Here is a 17,073-nt window from a genome sequence, read left to right as displayed (position 1 = left end):
GGCGTTGAATCGCTTTTTCGGCGAGTAGCACGCTACTCCGGGACCCATAGAGGAATAGTGTTGAATTAGTATAGTGAAACATGCAAGTACATTTTAAGTGGTTGATATGTTAGTCAGTTATTTGGATTCAGAAGGATAGAAGAGGAAAGGTTTGTATTTATGTAGCATAGAAAAAGCATTCAGTACTATCCATTTAAAGTATAAAGCTGTAATGCAATTTATAACAAAACCACAACCTTTGCAATTTCTTAGTCAGTGAGAAAACATGAATTAAAAATGTAAATTAATTTTTTTTTAAAACGTTAGTCTGCTATGTAACATTTTTTAAAGGTCATTCATTTTTGGGGCACTTTTACATAGTACCAACATCCCCCAAAGGTACAGGAGCACTTCATATTAGAACCAGTTATTCCATACAAACACACAAGTAACTAATCGCCTCCACATTTAAATCTGCTTTTCACAATTTTATTTTAGAGTCACCTTTATATATTGCCATCACCCAAAAGTGCAGGAATGCATTATATTACCACCAGTTACTGCACAATATATTGCTTTCTCAAAAACAAGTCAGAACACTTTTACGGAGGTTTTTTTACTTGTATTGCAAACTGCTCACCAAGCTAAAACGTACACACACAAATATAAACATATATATATTAATCACAAAGGCGAAACCCATTTCATTCACCATTGCTTGTTTTATTCCCCATCGTTCCTGCCTTCAACTGATTGAATGAACGCATCTGTTACTAACCCGAACTCATGCTCAGAAATGTACCGGTGAAAGACTTGAAAGCGGGAAGTCACACAACCACCGAAGTCCAACCTTAAATACTTCGAGACTGGGTGGCGCTCATTCTTTCTCAATTACCCAGGGTGAACCTATGCCAACTACTACGCAGTAGCTGCCTGGCCCCTTCTGTCACCTAGAATCGAGAAGGACAGTTCGAAGGACTGCCAAGCTGACAGCCGTCTGGCACTCGCCCCACAGAAGTGTACCACCCGGTCAACAATTCGACATTAGTCAGGTAAACCCGGACATTCACAACCTTCTTTATACACACTAAGGAGAGGAAAACGGTTTCGGCTGGTATTTTATACACCATACAAGCACGTGCAGACTTCAGAGCCAATGACACTTCTGAATTCTATACCGCTCCCTACGATTAGCTTAGACATCCACAATGATCCAATCCTAGGTCATGTTATAAATGTCGAGCTCCGCCTACTCCCAGAATATGTCTCTCAAATGGGAAGGGCTGTCATGCGACCCGGAAGAACTGAAGTTAACTACACATGTCATCCGTTAAAAAAATATTAATAACGGACAATGGATGTTAGGCTGAATTCAGGGACCGCTGTAAGTATCAGACAGGTGTTAATTTTATCTGCGCAATAGGCAGTGGAGAGATTGTCCGGATCTTAAAGGGCATCAGTATGGAATGTGTTAGGCTGAGAGGTAGGAGTAAGTATTCTGAGTAATGATAAGAGAGGAGCCACCAGTGCATGGGCGGACTGTGTTGCACGAGGATGTTTTATTGCGCATACGCGGGGTGTTGCTAGTAGTTGGAACGGAAACGAACCGACTAGGGCTGATGGAGTTTACTAATATTCGCCTCCTGTGTCTAAGTACAGTGCTGAATACCAGTTTTGTCCTTCTATTTCCTCATCCTCCTTTAGGCGAGTTACTATTGTTTTGAGTCGTAGGATGGAATTATTAATGAGCTTCTTACGTGATACTGGTTATGCCTTCTCTTTTTGAAATCTGTTTTCAGCGTTCATATAACAAATTTATTTAGAAATTGAAAATAACGAATTCTAGTTTATCAGACTTAGTTATCGAGCCATTAAGCTTACGCAGCTGTTTACCAATAAAACTACTTACTGCCTGCACCCGCTGGTCTTAGCCGTCGTTCTTGCTTGTAAGAGTCTTCCTGGAGGATATAGATAACCTTTGCCTTTTTTATTTTTTATTTTTTTGCAAAATAATTTTCAATTTGTGGTTTTTACTAGTGGTTGTGAAAAAAAATATATAAATATAAAAAAAAGAAATACATTATTCATAAAGTCAAGATTTGATGCAGCGCGCGTGCTCAACTTACCTCACAAGTCCTCCCTTTCAGAATTCAGCAGCTCTTTTCTCTTTTTAGACAGCGTTATTGCAATTTGTATGCAAGTGTCTGTTCTGATGTAAACATAAATTCCAGAGGCAGGAAGACTAAAATAAAAATACAACTTTCGTATTGTATATGGCAAGTTGCGGCATACTAAGCCAATTAAATCATTGTTTGAAATGGAAAACAACATTGACTTCAGTTGTAAATACCAAATGTTTGAATATTTACAAAAGTACATTTCTACAATAAACAAATATAAGCTGCAGTATGCAGCTAGGTTTGCCTGATACATACATGTACACTAATTACCATGTTTTTAGTTCCGACTTTTCATTTAATAAATGTTCCTTTAGGGAGTTGCAGCTTTTGCTTCGTTGACTTACTTGCTTGGTAGGTATGGTTTAATGGCAGTGCTGCATTTTTAGGTTATAACAAGAAGACCAAGAATGGAATGGACATGTTGAGTATGCATTATTTTGAAAATTCCGTTTTTATGACAGAGGAGACAAAGATTGGATGGTCATAGAAATTGAAGAGTACCTTCGTTAAGAAGCAGTGATTGTTTTTCTTCTAAAGAAGAGACCAAGGGTTGAGTAGACAGGCACTAAATTACAACTGCCACATAAAATACGATTTTGCTTGTGTTATGCAGTTGCTTGTACTTAACACGTTTCACTCTTGGTCTACAAAACTGGAGGCTTTCTCGAGCCTACAAACTAAATTGGAATAATTCATGTTATTGCTTTTAAAAAAAAAAGAGAACTTTCCGAATGTGAAATACTGCAAACCGTGAACGGCCTGTTCATTTAAATAATCATTAAAATATAATTATCCCACGTTGGTTTTCGAGGGGAAACGACCACTACAACGCAGCTGTTTCCACGGAAACTTTAACCACGCATGCATTACAACGCATGCGTGGTTACCACGAAAGCCTTTACCACGCATACCTTTACTACGAGGTACGTAGTAAAGGCATGTGTGGTAAAGGTTAACATTAAAAAGGGGGCTTGGGGGGGTCTTCCCCTCCCCCCCCCCAAAAAAAAGAAACTCACCTAAAGTCACTCGGCGTCGTTTAAGAGGAAACGGAAAGAAACCCGTTTCCTCTTAACGACGTACGGCGTCATCACGAACAAAGAGGGGAAAAGGTTATTCGTTGAAATAGCATTCCGTTGTAACGCATGCGTGGTAAAGGCATGCGTTGCAACGGAATTCGTTGTAATAACATACAACCGTTTTCTAGTGCCTATTTCTAACAGTGAAAGCACGCTGAAACTTGAGAGGTAATTTTAATGTGTGCGTATCATCATCAGCTTTCAAGTACTGTCAATTCGTTATTTATGTGAGTTTAGAAGCCATAAGACAACATGCGTTTGTCACATAACGAATGTATACTTTCTCACTAAGCAGGGTCGCGTATCTGTCTGGGGAAATCTATATTATTCAAGGTTTTCACTTGTATAAACAAAATCGGTAACAAAAACAAAGACCGGGGCATGTTGAGCATTACCCATGTAATTTTATAATGCTCATCTCTCCTGCTCTAGGTGTAAAAAGCCCCGTTGATAGCTTAATAGTTCTGGATGAATCTTCTTAGCTCTGTACTTGAGAATATTGGAATGTGGTGGTTTGTTTCAGTAGTTCTGCATATTATCTCGGTCTATTTTGAAATAGAAATGGGACTAAATAGTACTGTCCCTGAAACGGATGCCATGTTTTCACACTGCTGTATGTGAAAATAAGTGCCAGGCAGAACACTACATCTCATCTAAATAGATCGTGGGAAATCTGGAGCAGTTTAGTTCAAATCCTCATGTAAGTTAGATTTGCTCAGTCGGTTAATGGTATTAATACATAAGTATTATTCCCAATTGAGTTTAGCATTCTTGTCAATGAATAATAGTACACATCTCACATTGTAGGTTAAGATTACGTGAAGTTTGTTCTGAACTAATGGATTCATTTTCCAAGTATATAATTTCACATTGGTCTTATTAACTTTGATCGGGTATAGTTGCATGAAATTAATACAAATTGCACCACATTAGCATTTGAGTGAATATATGAATTGCTTTTTCAATAAATATTACCTCTTGCTGTTTCCAGTGTATTTCCAAATCTATTTACTTGACTACTAATCTTTAAATAATATCAGTACAATAGGAATTGGCATAGCATAGTCAAATTATATGCGGTAGTGTTATGTAGGCACATAACACTTCTTCAGTGTCACCTCATCATAGTTCTTCTGCTATTGGCAGTCCCATTTCCATTGTTCTTTATAAACATCAGTAGATTTAGCCTAAAAGTAATGTAGAAATATATGGTGGTTAGATTTACACAACTACAGTGACTTGCTTACCTTTTTTTCTCTGTGTGTCTTGGGTTGATGAGGGCCAACCCACTGCTGCACCCACTATTGCTCCATCAGGTGCCACTCATCTGTTTGGACTGAACCCATACATCCGGACTGCTCGTCTGCAGGATTCATCCCTGCTGATACTGCCACGGGGGCACACATGAGCGCTGGTAGGCCGCAGTAGTGAACCGCCGCTGCCAGGAGACTACATCCCCCCCAAGATTCCTTGCGGCATGCACGCCGCGCACCGCATTTTTGAGCGCCAAGGACGCGTTCAAAAGGGACACAGGTCTTGCGCACTGTGGGAGCCCATACATCATGACTGCTGGTCTCATCCCTGCTGATACTGCCACGGGGGCAGCAGGGGTGTGGAATTTATTAAAATATCTACTTGTCCATGGAGCAGGTTGCTTCATAAATCTACTTGTCCTGTAACAACATCCACTTGTCCCTTTGGTGCCCTGTAGTGCTGCCACAAATTATGGCAGCAATCTCCTTATATAAGAGCTCTTATATAGCCTCTCTGATTATACCAGGGCATATACCATAGTGTTTGAATACTAGTAATAATTTTATGTTGCCACATTTGCGAGATCTACATACTGGGACTGATGATGGTGGTAAGCAGTAGTTCCAGGGTTGGAATGCCCTTTTGAGTCTGTGCAAACCTACTACATTGCATGTTTTAAGGGTTTTCAACAAATCTTTTCTAATCTTTCCCATACTGAGAAATGTTGGAAATTTACTCCGGAGTGGCAGACGTAAACCTTCTTTCGGAGTAGGGAAAAAAGTAGTTGGAGGGAAAATTAACTTTGAAACATCCAGGTTTTCACATGAGCAAATCTACACATGCATATTTGCTCATGCTAAAATGCAGTTCACAAATATTTTGTAGAAGTACAATTTCTTGCCCTTTAATGTAAATTCTTGTGAATTCACGAAAGCCATATACCAAAGGTGCACTTTTGCGACTTTCTTTAATAATTGGGCCCCTAATTTGGTCTGGCGTTAACTATGACCTTTTGTGTTTATTAAAATTCTCTCTCTCAGAATCAGCTGGCTTCACTGTGAGTGACAGCATTCGGCTCTTTCACAAGGATCATATCGGTACACAAAGTAATTTTGTTCAGTGCCAGTAACTAATGTGGCAGTGTGTGCTTTTTTGAGACCAAAAAATAATTTTTGCATTTGCCAATGTTTGTTATAATGGTGAGGACTCTGCAGCTCTCACATCAATAAGGTTTTTCAAAAGCCATGCCAAAACAAGTCACACGTTTCCAAAACTAAAAAGCTGACCACCAATATCAGACCTACTGGCTTTCCCAAGGCTTGTTTATTTTTGTTTCCCATAATCTTATTGAAACTGGTTACACACCTTTTCAAATATGAATATTTTTGGGAAATACTAGCATGCATCAACACATTTTACTAAATGATGCTGTAAAGAAATGGTACCTGAAATATTACAGTAGTTTAGCAAAATGTTTTTTTCCCTACTTTTGTTTTTTAGGAACATTTTATATTGAAAGAAAAGAAACCTTAATCTTGCTTTCAAGCTTCTGCAAATATTTGCATCTAATCAGAGAGCATTCTGTGAGCATCATGCATAGCCTCATGTTGCTAAACTTTGAAACCGTGTGTACACATTTTCATACTGGAACCACTTTCAGTAGTGCAGTCAGAATGTACATTTACTTAGAGCGCTCACCCTAATAATAAAGGCTTTCAATTAATGAACCATAAATACAGGTTTGAACAGAATTAACACATGCACACAAATATTAACTTAACCACAGGCAGTACCCTTCCCTGATCCTTAATGTGGTACTGCAAACTGGCAGCCAAAGGGTTTGTGCTGCAGGGGGTTGGGCCTACTTGTCCCAAAGACAAAATACACATTAAAACTTGTTGCCCCTGACCCCATACAATGTGTCCTGGGTGTCGGGCTATAGGAATTCCACATCCCTGGTGCGGCACACATGAGTCCTGGTGGGCCGCGATAGTGAACCGCCGCTGCCAGGGGACTACATCCACCTAGATTCCTTGCGGCACGCACGCCGCGCACCACATTTTTGAGTGCCAAGGAGGCATTCAAAAGGGACACATGTCTCGCGCATCGCGGGACAAGCCCGGGCCAAGGGCGGGCCCGTCTGAGCCCGTCCGAGACTGATCGAGGCTGGGCTGGGCTGGGCCACCCCCCTTTTATCAGCATGTGGTGAATACTCTTATATGGGTATTCGCTCCTATTAAGCATTACTGGGCTGGGTTGAGACTCCGGGGGCAAAAGAGTGTAAAGTTCTTGGTTTTTATGTTAATTGGAAATTAATGGGATGTTTGTTCGTTGTAGCCCATTGACTTATTTATATCAGTTGGTATTGCTGTGGGATCTGGTAGGCCTAGATAGAAAATAATTATGGGGAAAAGTACCCCCCTCACACAAGACCTACCACTAGACAGAAAGCCCCTACTCGAACTCCCACTGCCCAACCAACTGCTATTGATAGAATGCTGCAACAAGTCTCTAGTGAGATAGAACATACAGAGAGACGCCTTTCACTAACACCAGGGATGCCAAGTATCTCACAACTCACGAGACAGAAGCCACCGATCTGTCCCAACCACTAGCTCTTTCTACTTCCCTAGAACTGCCTCCCGCACAAGTCCTCACAGCCCCAACGAGTACTAGTAGGGCAGGTTTGGGTGGGAGGGCAAAAAGGAAAGGAGTCCCTCAGAAAATACGTGATCGTAAGGGAGGGAAACACGTGGAGCATAATCCCGGGGCAGTGTTAAACAAAATTCCAGGGGGAGAAACCTCGGATGAAAGTGGCAATAACATCTCTGAGCCCCCTGCTTGGGTATTACCCCTGATAAAGGACCTTAAGTCATACCTAGAACAGCTTATAAAATCTGAAATTAGAGATGTAATGAGAAGCATTGCTAAACTAAAGACACTTAAGGATGCATGGGGAACCAAAATCGACGCTGCCCTGAATTCTATTGAATCTATTAAATCCCCAAACAGGGCAATTACCCCTCAACGTATCAGAATTGGGGATGAGGTTCTAATTACAGCACACCTTGCAGTCAAAATATTTTAGTCTTGGCTAAAGTGATATGCCATCAGTAGAAAAGTCTAACTACTATACTAGCACCGATACAGATTAGCACAAAAAATAGATGAACAGGAATCCAAACAATCCACAATAATTTTAGAGAGAATCCTCTTCAAATTTCATCAGGTCATTCTTTATTAATGTTCATAATTTCTTAAAAAGATCTCCCCGCACGTAAATCGCCAACACGTGTTTCGTCTCACACAGAGACTTCATCAAGGCTGGAATGTTAAACAATACAAAGATACAATTACAGCTCAGTTTTTCTTGTTCTCATTTTTGCACATAATACATACAGTACAAACTACAGAGTAAACAATAGGCAGAATACTCTATCGCAAGTATAAAATCACAGTATATACAAATCCCTACATAATAAAAACATAATTAATTTCACCCAAATTTTCCATGTCAAATCCAGAAAGAAACACATAGTGAAAAGATATACATAATGAAAAAAATGGCATTATTAATCTACACCCTATACCAAAGATGAGTTTATTTGAACAAAAGGAGGAAAAAGAAGGGGTGTGGACATATTATGAGTCAAATATAAATCTATATTATAATTAGAATAACCCACCAGAAATAAAGTAGGTTGTTCTCTGTTGCTCTGCAAAATGAAACCACGAATAATGATGGCGAATCGTGAATAATTTGATCACGTAGAAATAAATTAGGACACCTCCAATATTTCAGATCTAATATATATAGAACAAATTACATACATAAGAAAAAACATGAAGTGGAGAGAGAGAGTGTCAAAATTAGATTAAGATATATAAGCACAAAATGTAATTATACACCTTATTAGAATGCCATATAATTCCAAAAACCATGCATGGTATCATAGTTAAATGAAACATATATGAAAGAAAGTGCAGAGGACCAGTGGGTCCAAGAACCGACAAAAGGTAGTACACAGTAATTCCGGCCAACACTTGTAACAAAAAGACATACAAGTGTGGACTGCTAAATGTATTAACAAAGTACGGAGATAGCTGCACATAACACTGGATCGACAAGCATTGACCCAAAAAGTTGCTAATGTGTCTAATACGGTCTGGCACGATAGGTGGAAGATGCTCACCCTAAGTACGTAGAAGAAGAAAATAGGCTCAAGGAGTATATAGCAACATGGTTATTTAGACGCAGTATCAAATACATAGAAACCGCCACACAAAATCAGTGTAAGCTAGTCTCAATAAGCATAATGAGGACCACAAACGGCAGAACATGAATGGACCATATATCTAAAAAAATCGTATAGTTTAGCATGAAGAAGCAAAAGGTAATAAGCACTCACCAAGGCTTTTAACCACGGCTACAGGAATGGCTATATTGTCTGTTCAATACTAGAATTAATTGAGTAGTCCGCAAATGAGATTCTGAAAAAAATATACAGTACGTATAGTAAGTATTAACCAACTATACAAGGTTCCATACATGGTAGGGACACAGTGTTAGATTACAGCGTACATATGTCAGGAAAACATTTCCAACCCTCATAAATTAGGAAGTACGATAGCGGGTGCCCAGTGAACTTATATAAAACATGGACCATATTTTTAAATTTATTAGTATTGTTTTGGGCATGCAAAAATCAAGGATCTCACTTTAGTTAAAATATATGTCGATCCAATTGTGCAACCTGTATTCCCTGTGATGTCGTAAGGAATTGCAAAAAACTACATATGTAATAGGCTCACCTTAGAGGCGTAAATTAGTAGCCAAGTCTGTTAGGTTCCGTGACTGAAGTATTGAGGTTCGTTTCATTAAAGGTACTGTCCATAAGTTAAGGCCTGTCAAAAATGGCAACCATGAAAAGTCGCGTTCTAAGCAAAGGGAGAAAAGGAAAGACCACCAAACATTAGGGACGGTTACTTACAAAGTTTAGAAAACGAGTAAATCAGGCATGGGAGACGACAGGCGCTTACCTGAAGAACAACAAACGAGCTCGTTAAAATGCTCAACCGCCCACAGCAACGAGAGAGAAATGTTTGAAAGCGCCATTATTTGTATTCATTGACATTGGCTGTGTAGCATCACGTGATGCGGAAGCGGCACTCGGCAAGGAAAACAATGAAAAGAGGACTCGACCAGAATCTAGGAAACGGTGGCCATCTTAGAGTGTCAAGAGAGGGAAAGTTCCAGATAAAACCTAGCACTAATACACCCATAATGATGGAACGAATATAACCAAAAAATATACGTATTCTAGAAATGTGAAATGGGATGACAAAATATGTAGTGCCTGGCCAATAATAAATAACGATATTATGTAATTAGGAAGCAAAACTAAATAATCATGGAGATATCAACAAAATCATATACAATGTGTAATGCAGAGAGATATCTCAACATGGTCATTCAATACATTGTCGTAAATTGAACAGCAAATAATTCAACAATTCCATATAAATCAAGCATATTAATTCCTGTTTCATAAAGCAAGTACAGAAGATAACTTTGAAGTTCCATATACAGATATACATTGGGGTTATGATTTTATATTTAGAGGAATACATGTAGTTCACTATCAGTGTTTAGTCCCCTATCAACTGCTCTCAACTTGATTAACCACTGTGATTCCAGTTTCCTCAATGCAGCCACCCTATCACCTCCTCGGGGGTTAGCTTTAACTTCGGCAATACCATGAAATTTGATTGCTAGTAACTCTGATTCAGGATGTACCGTATTATAGTGTATTACCATGGGGTAGCTTTTGTTGCAGTTGCGAATCGCTCGTATATGTTCCTGTATTCTCTCTTTTAGTGGTCTTGTAGTACTCCCAACATATATCTGGCCACACTTACAAACAATACAGTAAACTGTAAATTTGGTGTTACAGTTGATGAATTGATTTATGTGGTGGGTTTGAGAAGTATTGTACTTGAAGGTCTTTTTTTTTTGTCCTCTGCGAACTGACACACACACAGCATTTAGTACATTTGAAGAAACCCTTAGGTTTATTTGGAAACCAATTGTTCATGGTGTTAGCTCTAGTATCGATATTTTTTTTATGGAGGGACTAATGATGTTTCTGAGAGTTCTTCCCCTCCTATAGGTAATTTTAGGTTTGCTGGCTATGTACGGGTCAAGTTCTGGATGCAATTTAAGGATCTTCCAATGTTTATTTATAGTCCTGTAGACTTGATTGCTGTGTGAGTTGAATTGAGTGATGAATGCTAATTTATCATCTTTATTTGTTTGTCTTTTTTGCTTTTTTTTGGACTTACTTTTCAAGGTTTCTGTTCTAGATACCTTATTAATGTGATTATGAGCTGAGTTTAGTATAGACTCTTCATAACCCCTTGCCACAAAACGTTCTTTTAAATTAGTAATCTCCTGCTGAAAGTTCTTTTCCGAGCTACAATTGCGCCGCAATCTGATCATTTCTCCATAAGGTATGGATTGTTTTTGAGAAACAGGGTGAGCGCTACTGGCATGCAGTACTGAATTGCATGCGGTGATCTTTCTAAATAATTTGCTCTCAAGAAGTCCATTGTTAATGAACAAAGTGATGTCCAGAAAATCTACACTACTTTTGCTTTGGTTAGATGTAAAACTCAAATTGTTGTCATTCATGTATGTTACAAATTCATTAAGAGAAGCTTCATCTCCTCCCCATATCAAAAAAATGTAATCTATAAACCGACACCATTAAATGATGTGGTTAGATAGTTCCGATAACCTTTGTCTCCATATGTGAAATTCTTCATAGAAGCCCATGTATATGTTCGCGAAAGACTGCGCAAATTTAGCCCCCATAGCAACACCCGAGTGTTGGTGGTACCATCTGTTATGGGTGAAAAAGTTGTTGTTCAGAGCAAAACGGGTAAGTTCTAAAATCATCTCCGTATGATGATATAGGGTTGCGTCACGTTTTGATAGGAAGTAAGTCAATGCTTCCTTGCCCTTGTTGACAGGTATACTCGTGTATTGGGCACAGACATCTAAGGTGACCAGTAGTGCATCATCCGTCCAGGCTAAATTTTCCAATTTGTTAACCTCTTCAGTGCTGCGTGAATTTCGCTGCAGTGCTGAAGGGTTTAAAAGCGTATTGGCTCATGACGGAAATGTTCCGTCATCAGCACCGGAGCAGCGACGCTGATGACGGAACCGTTCCGTCATGAGCATGGAAGGGGTTAAGGAGATCTTTAGTATCTTCTATAAAGGAAGGAAGATTACGCACTATTGGTTGCAAAGTAATGTCTATATATTCAGAGATATGTTCAAGGGCACTACCACAACCAGAGATTATAGGTCTCCCAGGTGGTATGGTGGTGCTTTTGTGCACCTTGGGTAAGATGTATATATATGCAGCCATTGGATTGGGATTATACAAATATTTAATTTCTATATCGGAGAGTACCCCCGAACTGTGCCAGTATTGCAGTAACCTATCCAGGCGTTGATTGACTTCCTGGGTAGGATTGTGGTCGATTCTGGTATATGAATTTACATCCATCAATTGACGATCAATCTCTCCAAAGTAATCAACTTTGTTGAGTAGGACAATATTTCCCCCTTTGTCAGCTTCTCTCATTACTGTCTCCTTATAGCCAGAGAGTTGCTTGAGAGCTGTTCTTTCTTGATGGTTTAAATTGTCACATTTAGTAAGAGAGACCCTTTCAAGTTTATCCTCAAGTTTATATAGCTCTTCTCTAACGGCTCTGAAAAAACAATCTATCAGATTGTCAGCAGGCAATTGAGGAACAAAAGTGGATTTATTTCTTAAACCACTACTAGTTTGAAGGTTACTTACGATACCTAAATCATCCATCACTTGCTGAATATCAGGGGGATTTTCAAGGCTATCATCCAGTTCTAACAACATTTGTACATTCTGAATATCTCTGATAGATTGACCACTCTCAGAAACTGAATATATAGGTATAGTTGACACTTTTGTTTGCATCAAAAAATTTCTTTAATTTGAGTCTGCGTGTAAATTTAAACAAATCAATATGCAGTGCAACAAAGTCAGGTTTGGTAAGTGGACAGAAATGTAATCCTTTCTTCAAAAGACTTTCTTCTACAGTACTCAATGCAGTAGATGACAAATTAATAATAGAAACATCATTGCATTTTCGTACACATTTCTCTGTTATAGTTTTGTCAGGATTATCAAAGTTAGACACTAATTCCTCTGTACACGCGAGGCTGATCTCGTTACCCGTTTGCTGTCTTCTGTCCCTGTTTTTTCTGCCACCCCTCCTTGTTCTTTTCCTCCTGTGTTCTTTCGATTGTATACTGACTTGGTTCCCTTGCGGAATCTCTCTAGTTCTAATAAAAAAGCAGAACCTGTGCCAGTATTATCAGAGGCTATTGCTGTGAAAGAAGATTCTTTCCAATCTTTATTTCGACCATTTGGTCATAAAAGATGCACAATACACATATACAAATCTCATTACGGGTAAAATATTGAATATATATAAAAAAGTCTGTACAGGGTTAAACAACTTTACAATGAATTTAAAAAATGTTTAAACACTACCCAACATTTTTTTAAAGACGGTTTCGTATATACCACACATTAGAGAAAAACTTAGAAAGTGCGAAAACTGTTGGGCCAGTAACATCAGTTTTTAAAATCCTGTACATTGGTGCATATTCCCTGCCACCCATGTTCCTTATCAATGGAAGCAGCCAATACTTTCTGGCTGCCCTATAGGCTGGGCAAAAAAAAACAACATGCAAGTCATTTTCATCCCTATCCTCGCACACAGGGCAATGCTTTACAGGGGCAGCCGACGGCCACAGACTGGTGAAAGACCGGAGGGGTAATGTGCCATACCGCCACTGGAGGTACAATTTTCTGGCAAGTATGGGATAAATGGGGTCCAGGGCCTTTTCAAGCCTATAAGTGTCCTTACTCTGTAGGAACACAGCTGATAGGGACCCATCTGACTGGGCAGCTATGGCCCCTGCCAATTTGCGTTCATGATATAGAGTCGACAGGGACTTCTTGGAAATATTAAGTGCTGCCGTGGCCGGGTCTGTCCATAAATCGGGGAGCCCCAAGTCCATACAAGTGGCTTGAATGTTTTTGACCCAAGGGACACTAAGCACCTTCGGGTGTTTCAATAGTTCGACCAGTTCTGCCCTGTAGTCCGTGAGATCAGTGCTGCTCCATAGCCTGCGCCAAAAGGCTATGGGTCTCAGACCTATCTCATCCGCTAGTGGTCGTAGTCCTAAATCAAGCCTCAATGGAAGAAGCGGTGTGCTCGGGGGGAGAGCAGCCACCTTTCTTATGAATTTGTTTTCTGTGAGAGAGAGGCTATGACAGGGCGTGTGCCCCCACAGTTCGGCCCCATACATAATTGCTCCCCTCGCCTGGGCCTTATATATCTGAATTAAGGGGCCCAATGGCCGATATGACGAGCCAATCATTATTCGTGCAATACCTCCCGTAGATTGCACGAGTTTAAGATTTGCCCTGCTCTGGTGGGATCCCCAGGTCATAGTTTCATTGAGGGTCACACCCAGATATTCAAAGGTGGCCACTCTCTCCAACCGCGCAGTTCCCAGTTGCGGATTCTGGCGCAATTTATGGCTCGGGTTTAGAACCATAAATTTGGTTTTAGTGGCATTAATTTCTAACCCTCTTTCAAGGCAGAATGCAGTGAAGGAGTCAAGTATCCTTTGGATACCCATAGGGGTTTTTGAAAGCAGCAGGGTGTCATCCGCAAACATAATTGCGGGCACCCTGCGGCCATTTAGTTTGGGGGCGTCGGTATATTCACTTCTGTTGTCACTAGTCTCACTAATACAACTAGAAAGATCAGAGTCACTTGCTGATATAGTGGCATCTGTTCTTTTGTCTTGGAGATTGGCTACACCCATTCTTGGTTTGACTTCAACAAATTTTTTGGCGAAGGTAAATATCCTTCCATTGCGATAATCATTTTCGTCCCTTTTCAACTTTCTAATTTTTTTGTCTCTGATATATGTTTGATGTGAACTGAGTATTCCCTTTAGAATCTTATAGTTTTTCTCTGTTATTTCTGCTAGATTGAGTAGTTTAATCTCCTCTTTTATGGCATCAATCTCAGTTAGTAATTTTGCCCTTTTTCGTTCGGCATGTCGAATGAGGATGTCAATCATCCCGAATGAGGAACCAGATATTAAATGTTCCCATTCACTAAGCAGGTCAGGATCTAAGTCCTCAAAGGTGGGAAATATTATCACACGCAATCCCCTAGGGATTTGTTTTAGTTCCAAATATTTTTTAAAGGTAGCCAAGTCCCACCATCTTGAAAGTTCCGCCTTGCGGAGCCTTTCTAATTTGACAAACAATTGTTTCAGACCCTGCTGTTTACTTTCTGTAGTTATAGATGATTTAGATTGGATCCCTTTTTCAGAGAAAATATCATTGAATAGTTTATCGCTATCATCCTGAAAATTGGCCATCTTATATTCACTAGTCAGAAAATTTGAGGGATTATGGTAAGAAATCTTACTCCGATCACGCGTACAGAGGAATTGAAGTGCCGGACTCACTTAGACAATATAGCAAAGTTAGACAGTAGTGTTCACAAAGGAAGCGTCCGCACTATTCAATCAAATACAATATTCTTCTACAGATAATTTAAAGCGTGACATATTATGAAATTTCATATGAGTTTGGGTGCTAAAGAGCCTCAAAGCACCTACTACCTCAAGGTGCTATGGGTACACAAAGCTGTGAAACCAAACTATGAGAATTGGGGATGAGGTTCTAATTACAGCACACCTTGCAGTCAAAATATTTTAGTCTTGGCTAACGTGATATGCCATCAGTAGAAAAGTCTAGCTACAATACTAGCACCGATACAGATTAGCACAAAAAATAGATGAACAGGAATCCAAACAATCCACAATAATTTTAGAGAGAATCCTATTCAAATTTCATCAGGTCATTCTTTATTAATGTTCATAATTTCTTTAAAAGATCTCCCAGCACGTAAATCGCGAACACGTGTTTCGTCTCACACGGAGACTTCATCAAGGCTGGAATGTTAAACAATACAAAGATAAAATTACAACTCAGTTTTTCTTATTCTCATTTTTGCACATAATACATACAGTACAAACTACAGAGTAAACAATAGGCAGAATACTCTATCGCAAGTATAAAACCACAGTATATACAAATCCCTACATAATAAAAACATAATTAATTTCACCCAAATTTTCCATGTCAAATCCAGAAAGAAACACATAGTGAAAAGATATACATAATGAAAAAATGGCATTATAAATCTACACCCTATACCAAAGATAAATCTATTTGAACAAAAGGAGGAAAAAGAAGGGGTGTGGACATATTATGAGTCAAATATAAATCTATATTATAATTAGAATAACCCACCAGAAATAAAGTAGGTTGTTCTCTGTTGCTCTGCAAAATGAAACCACGAATAATGACGGCGGATCGCAATATTTTGATCACGTAGAAATAAATTAGGACACCTCCAATATTTCAGATCTAATATAGATAGAACAAATTACATACATAAGAAAAAACATGAAGAGGAGAGAGATATTGTCAAAATTTGATTAAGACATATAAGCACAAAATTTAATTATACACCTTATTAGAATGCCATATAATTAAAAAAACCATGCATGGTATCATAGTTAAATGAAACATATATGAAAGAAAGTGCAGAGGACCAGTGGGTCCAAGAACCGACAAAAGGTAGTACACAGTAAGTCCGGCCAACACTTGTAACAAAAAGACATACAAGTATGGACTGCTAAATGTATTAACAAAGTACGGAGATAGCTGCACATAACACTGGATCGACAGAAGCATTGACCCAAAAAGTTGCTAATGTGTCTAATACGGTCTGGCAAGATAGGTGGAAGATGCTCACCCTAAGTACGTAGAAGAAGAAAATAGGCTCAAGGAGTATATAGCAACATCGTTATTTAGACGCAGTATCAAATACACAGAAACCGCCACACAAAATCAGTGTAAGCTAGTCTCAATAAGCATAATGAGGACCAAAAACGGCAGAACATGAATGGACCATATATCTAAAAAAAATCGTATAGTTTAGCATGAAGAAGCAAAAGGTAATAAGCACTCACCAAGGCTTTTAACCACGGCTACAGGAATGGCTATATTGTCTGTTCAATACTAGACTTAATTGAGTAGTCCGCAAATGAGATTCTGAAAAAAATATACAGTACGTATAGTAAGTATTAACCAACTATACAAGGTTCCATACATGGTAGGGACACAGTGTTAGATTACAGCGTACATATGTCAGGAAAACATTTCCAACCCTCATAAATTGGGAATTACGAGAGCGGGTGCCCAGTGAACATATATAAAACATGAACCATATTTTTAAATTTATTAGTATTGTTTTTGGCATGCAAAAATCAAGGAACTCACTTTAGTTAAAATATATGTCGATCCAATTGTGCAACCTGTATTCCCTGTGATGTTTTAGGGAATTGCAAAAAACTACATATGTAATAGGCT

General features: G+C 39.0%; 1 protein-coding gene across 1 annotated transcript in view; it reads left to right on the top strand.

Annotated features, from left to right (window-relative positions):
* The first annotated feature begins 1,246 nt into the window (after positions 1–1,246).
* The window catches only part of SLC23A2 (solute carrier family 23 member 2), an 876,666-nt gene continuing 860,839 nt past the window's right edge, over positions 1,247–17,073 (top strand). The window contains exon 1 of the mRNA XM_078666639.1: positions 1,247–1,363. The gene's annotated coding sequence lies outside the window, so the exon portion shown is untranslated. The remainder of the gene's footprint in view (positions 1,364–17,073) is intronic.

The sequence above is a fragment of the Lissotriton helveticus genome, chromosome 11 (assembly GCF_964261635.1).
Source record: "Lissotriton helveticus chromosome 11, aLisHel1.1, whole genome shotgun sequence".
NCBI classification, from domain to species: Eukaryota; Metazoa; Chordata; class Amphibia; order Caudata; family Salamandridae; genus Lissotriton; species Lissotriton helveticus.
Note: the sequence above shows the minus strand (reverse complement) of the source record. Positions and strands in the feature narration are given on the sequence as shown.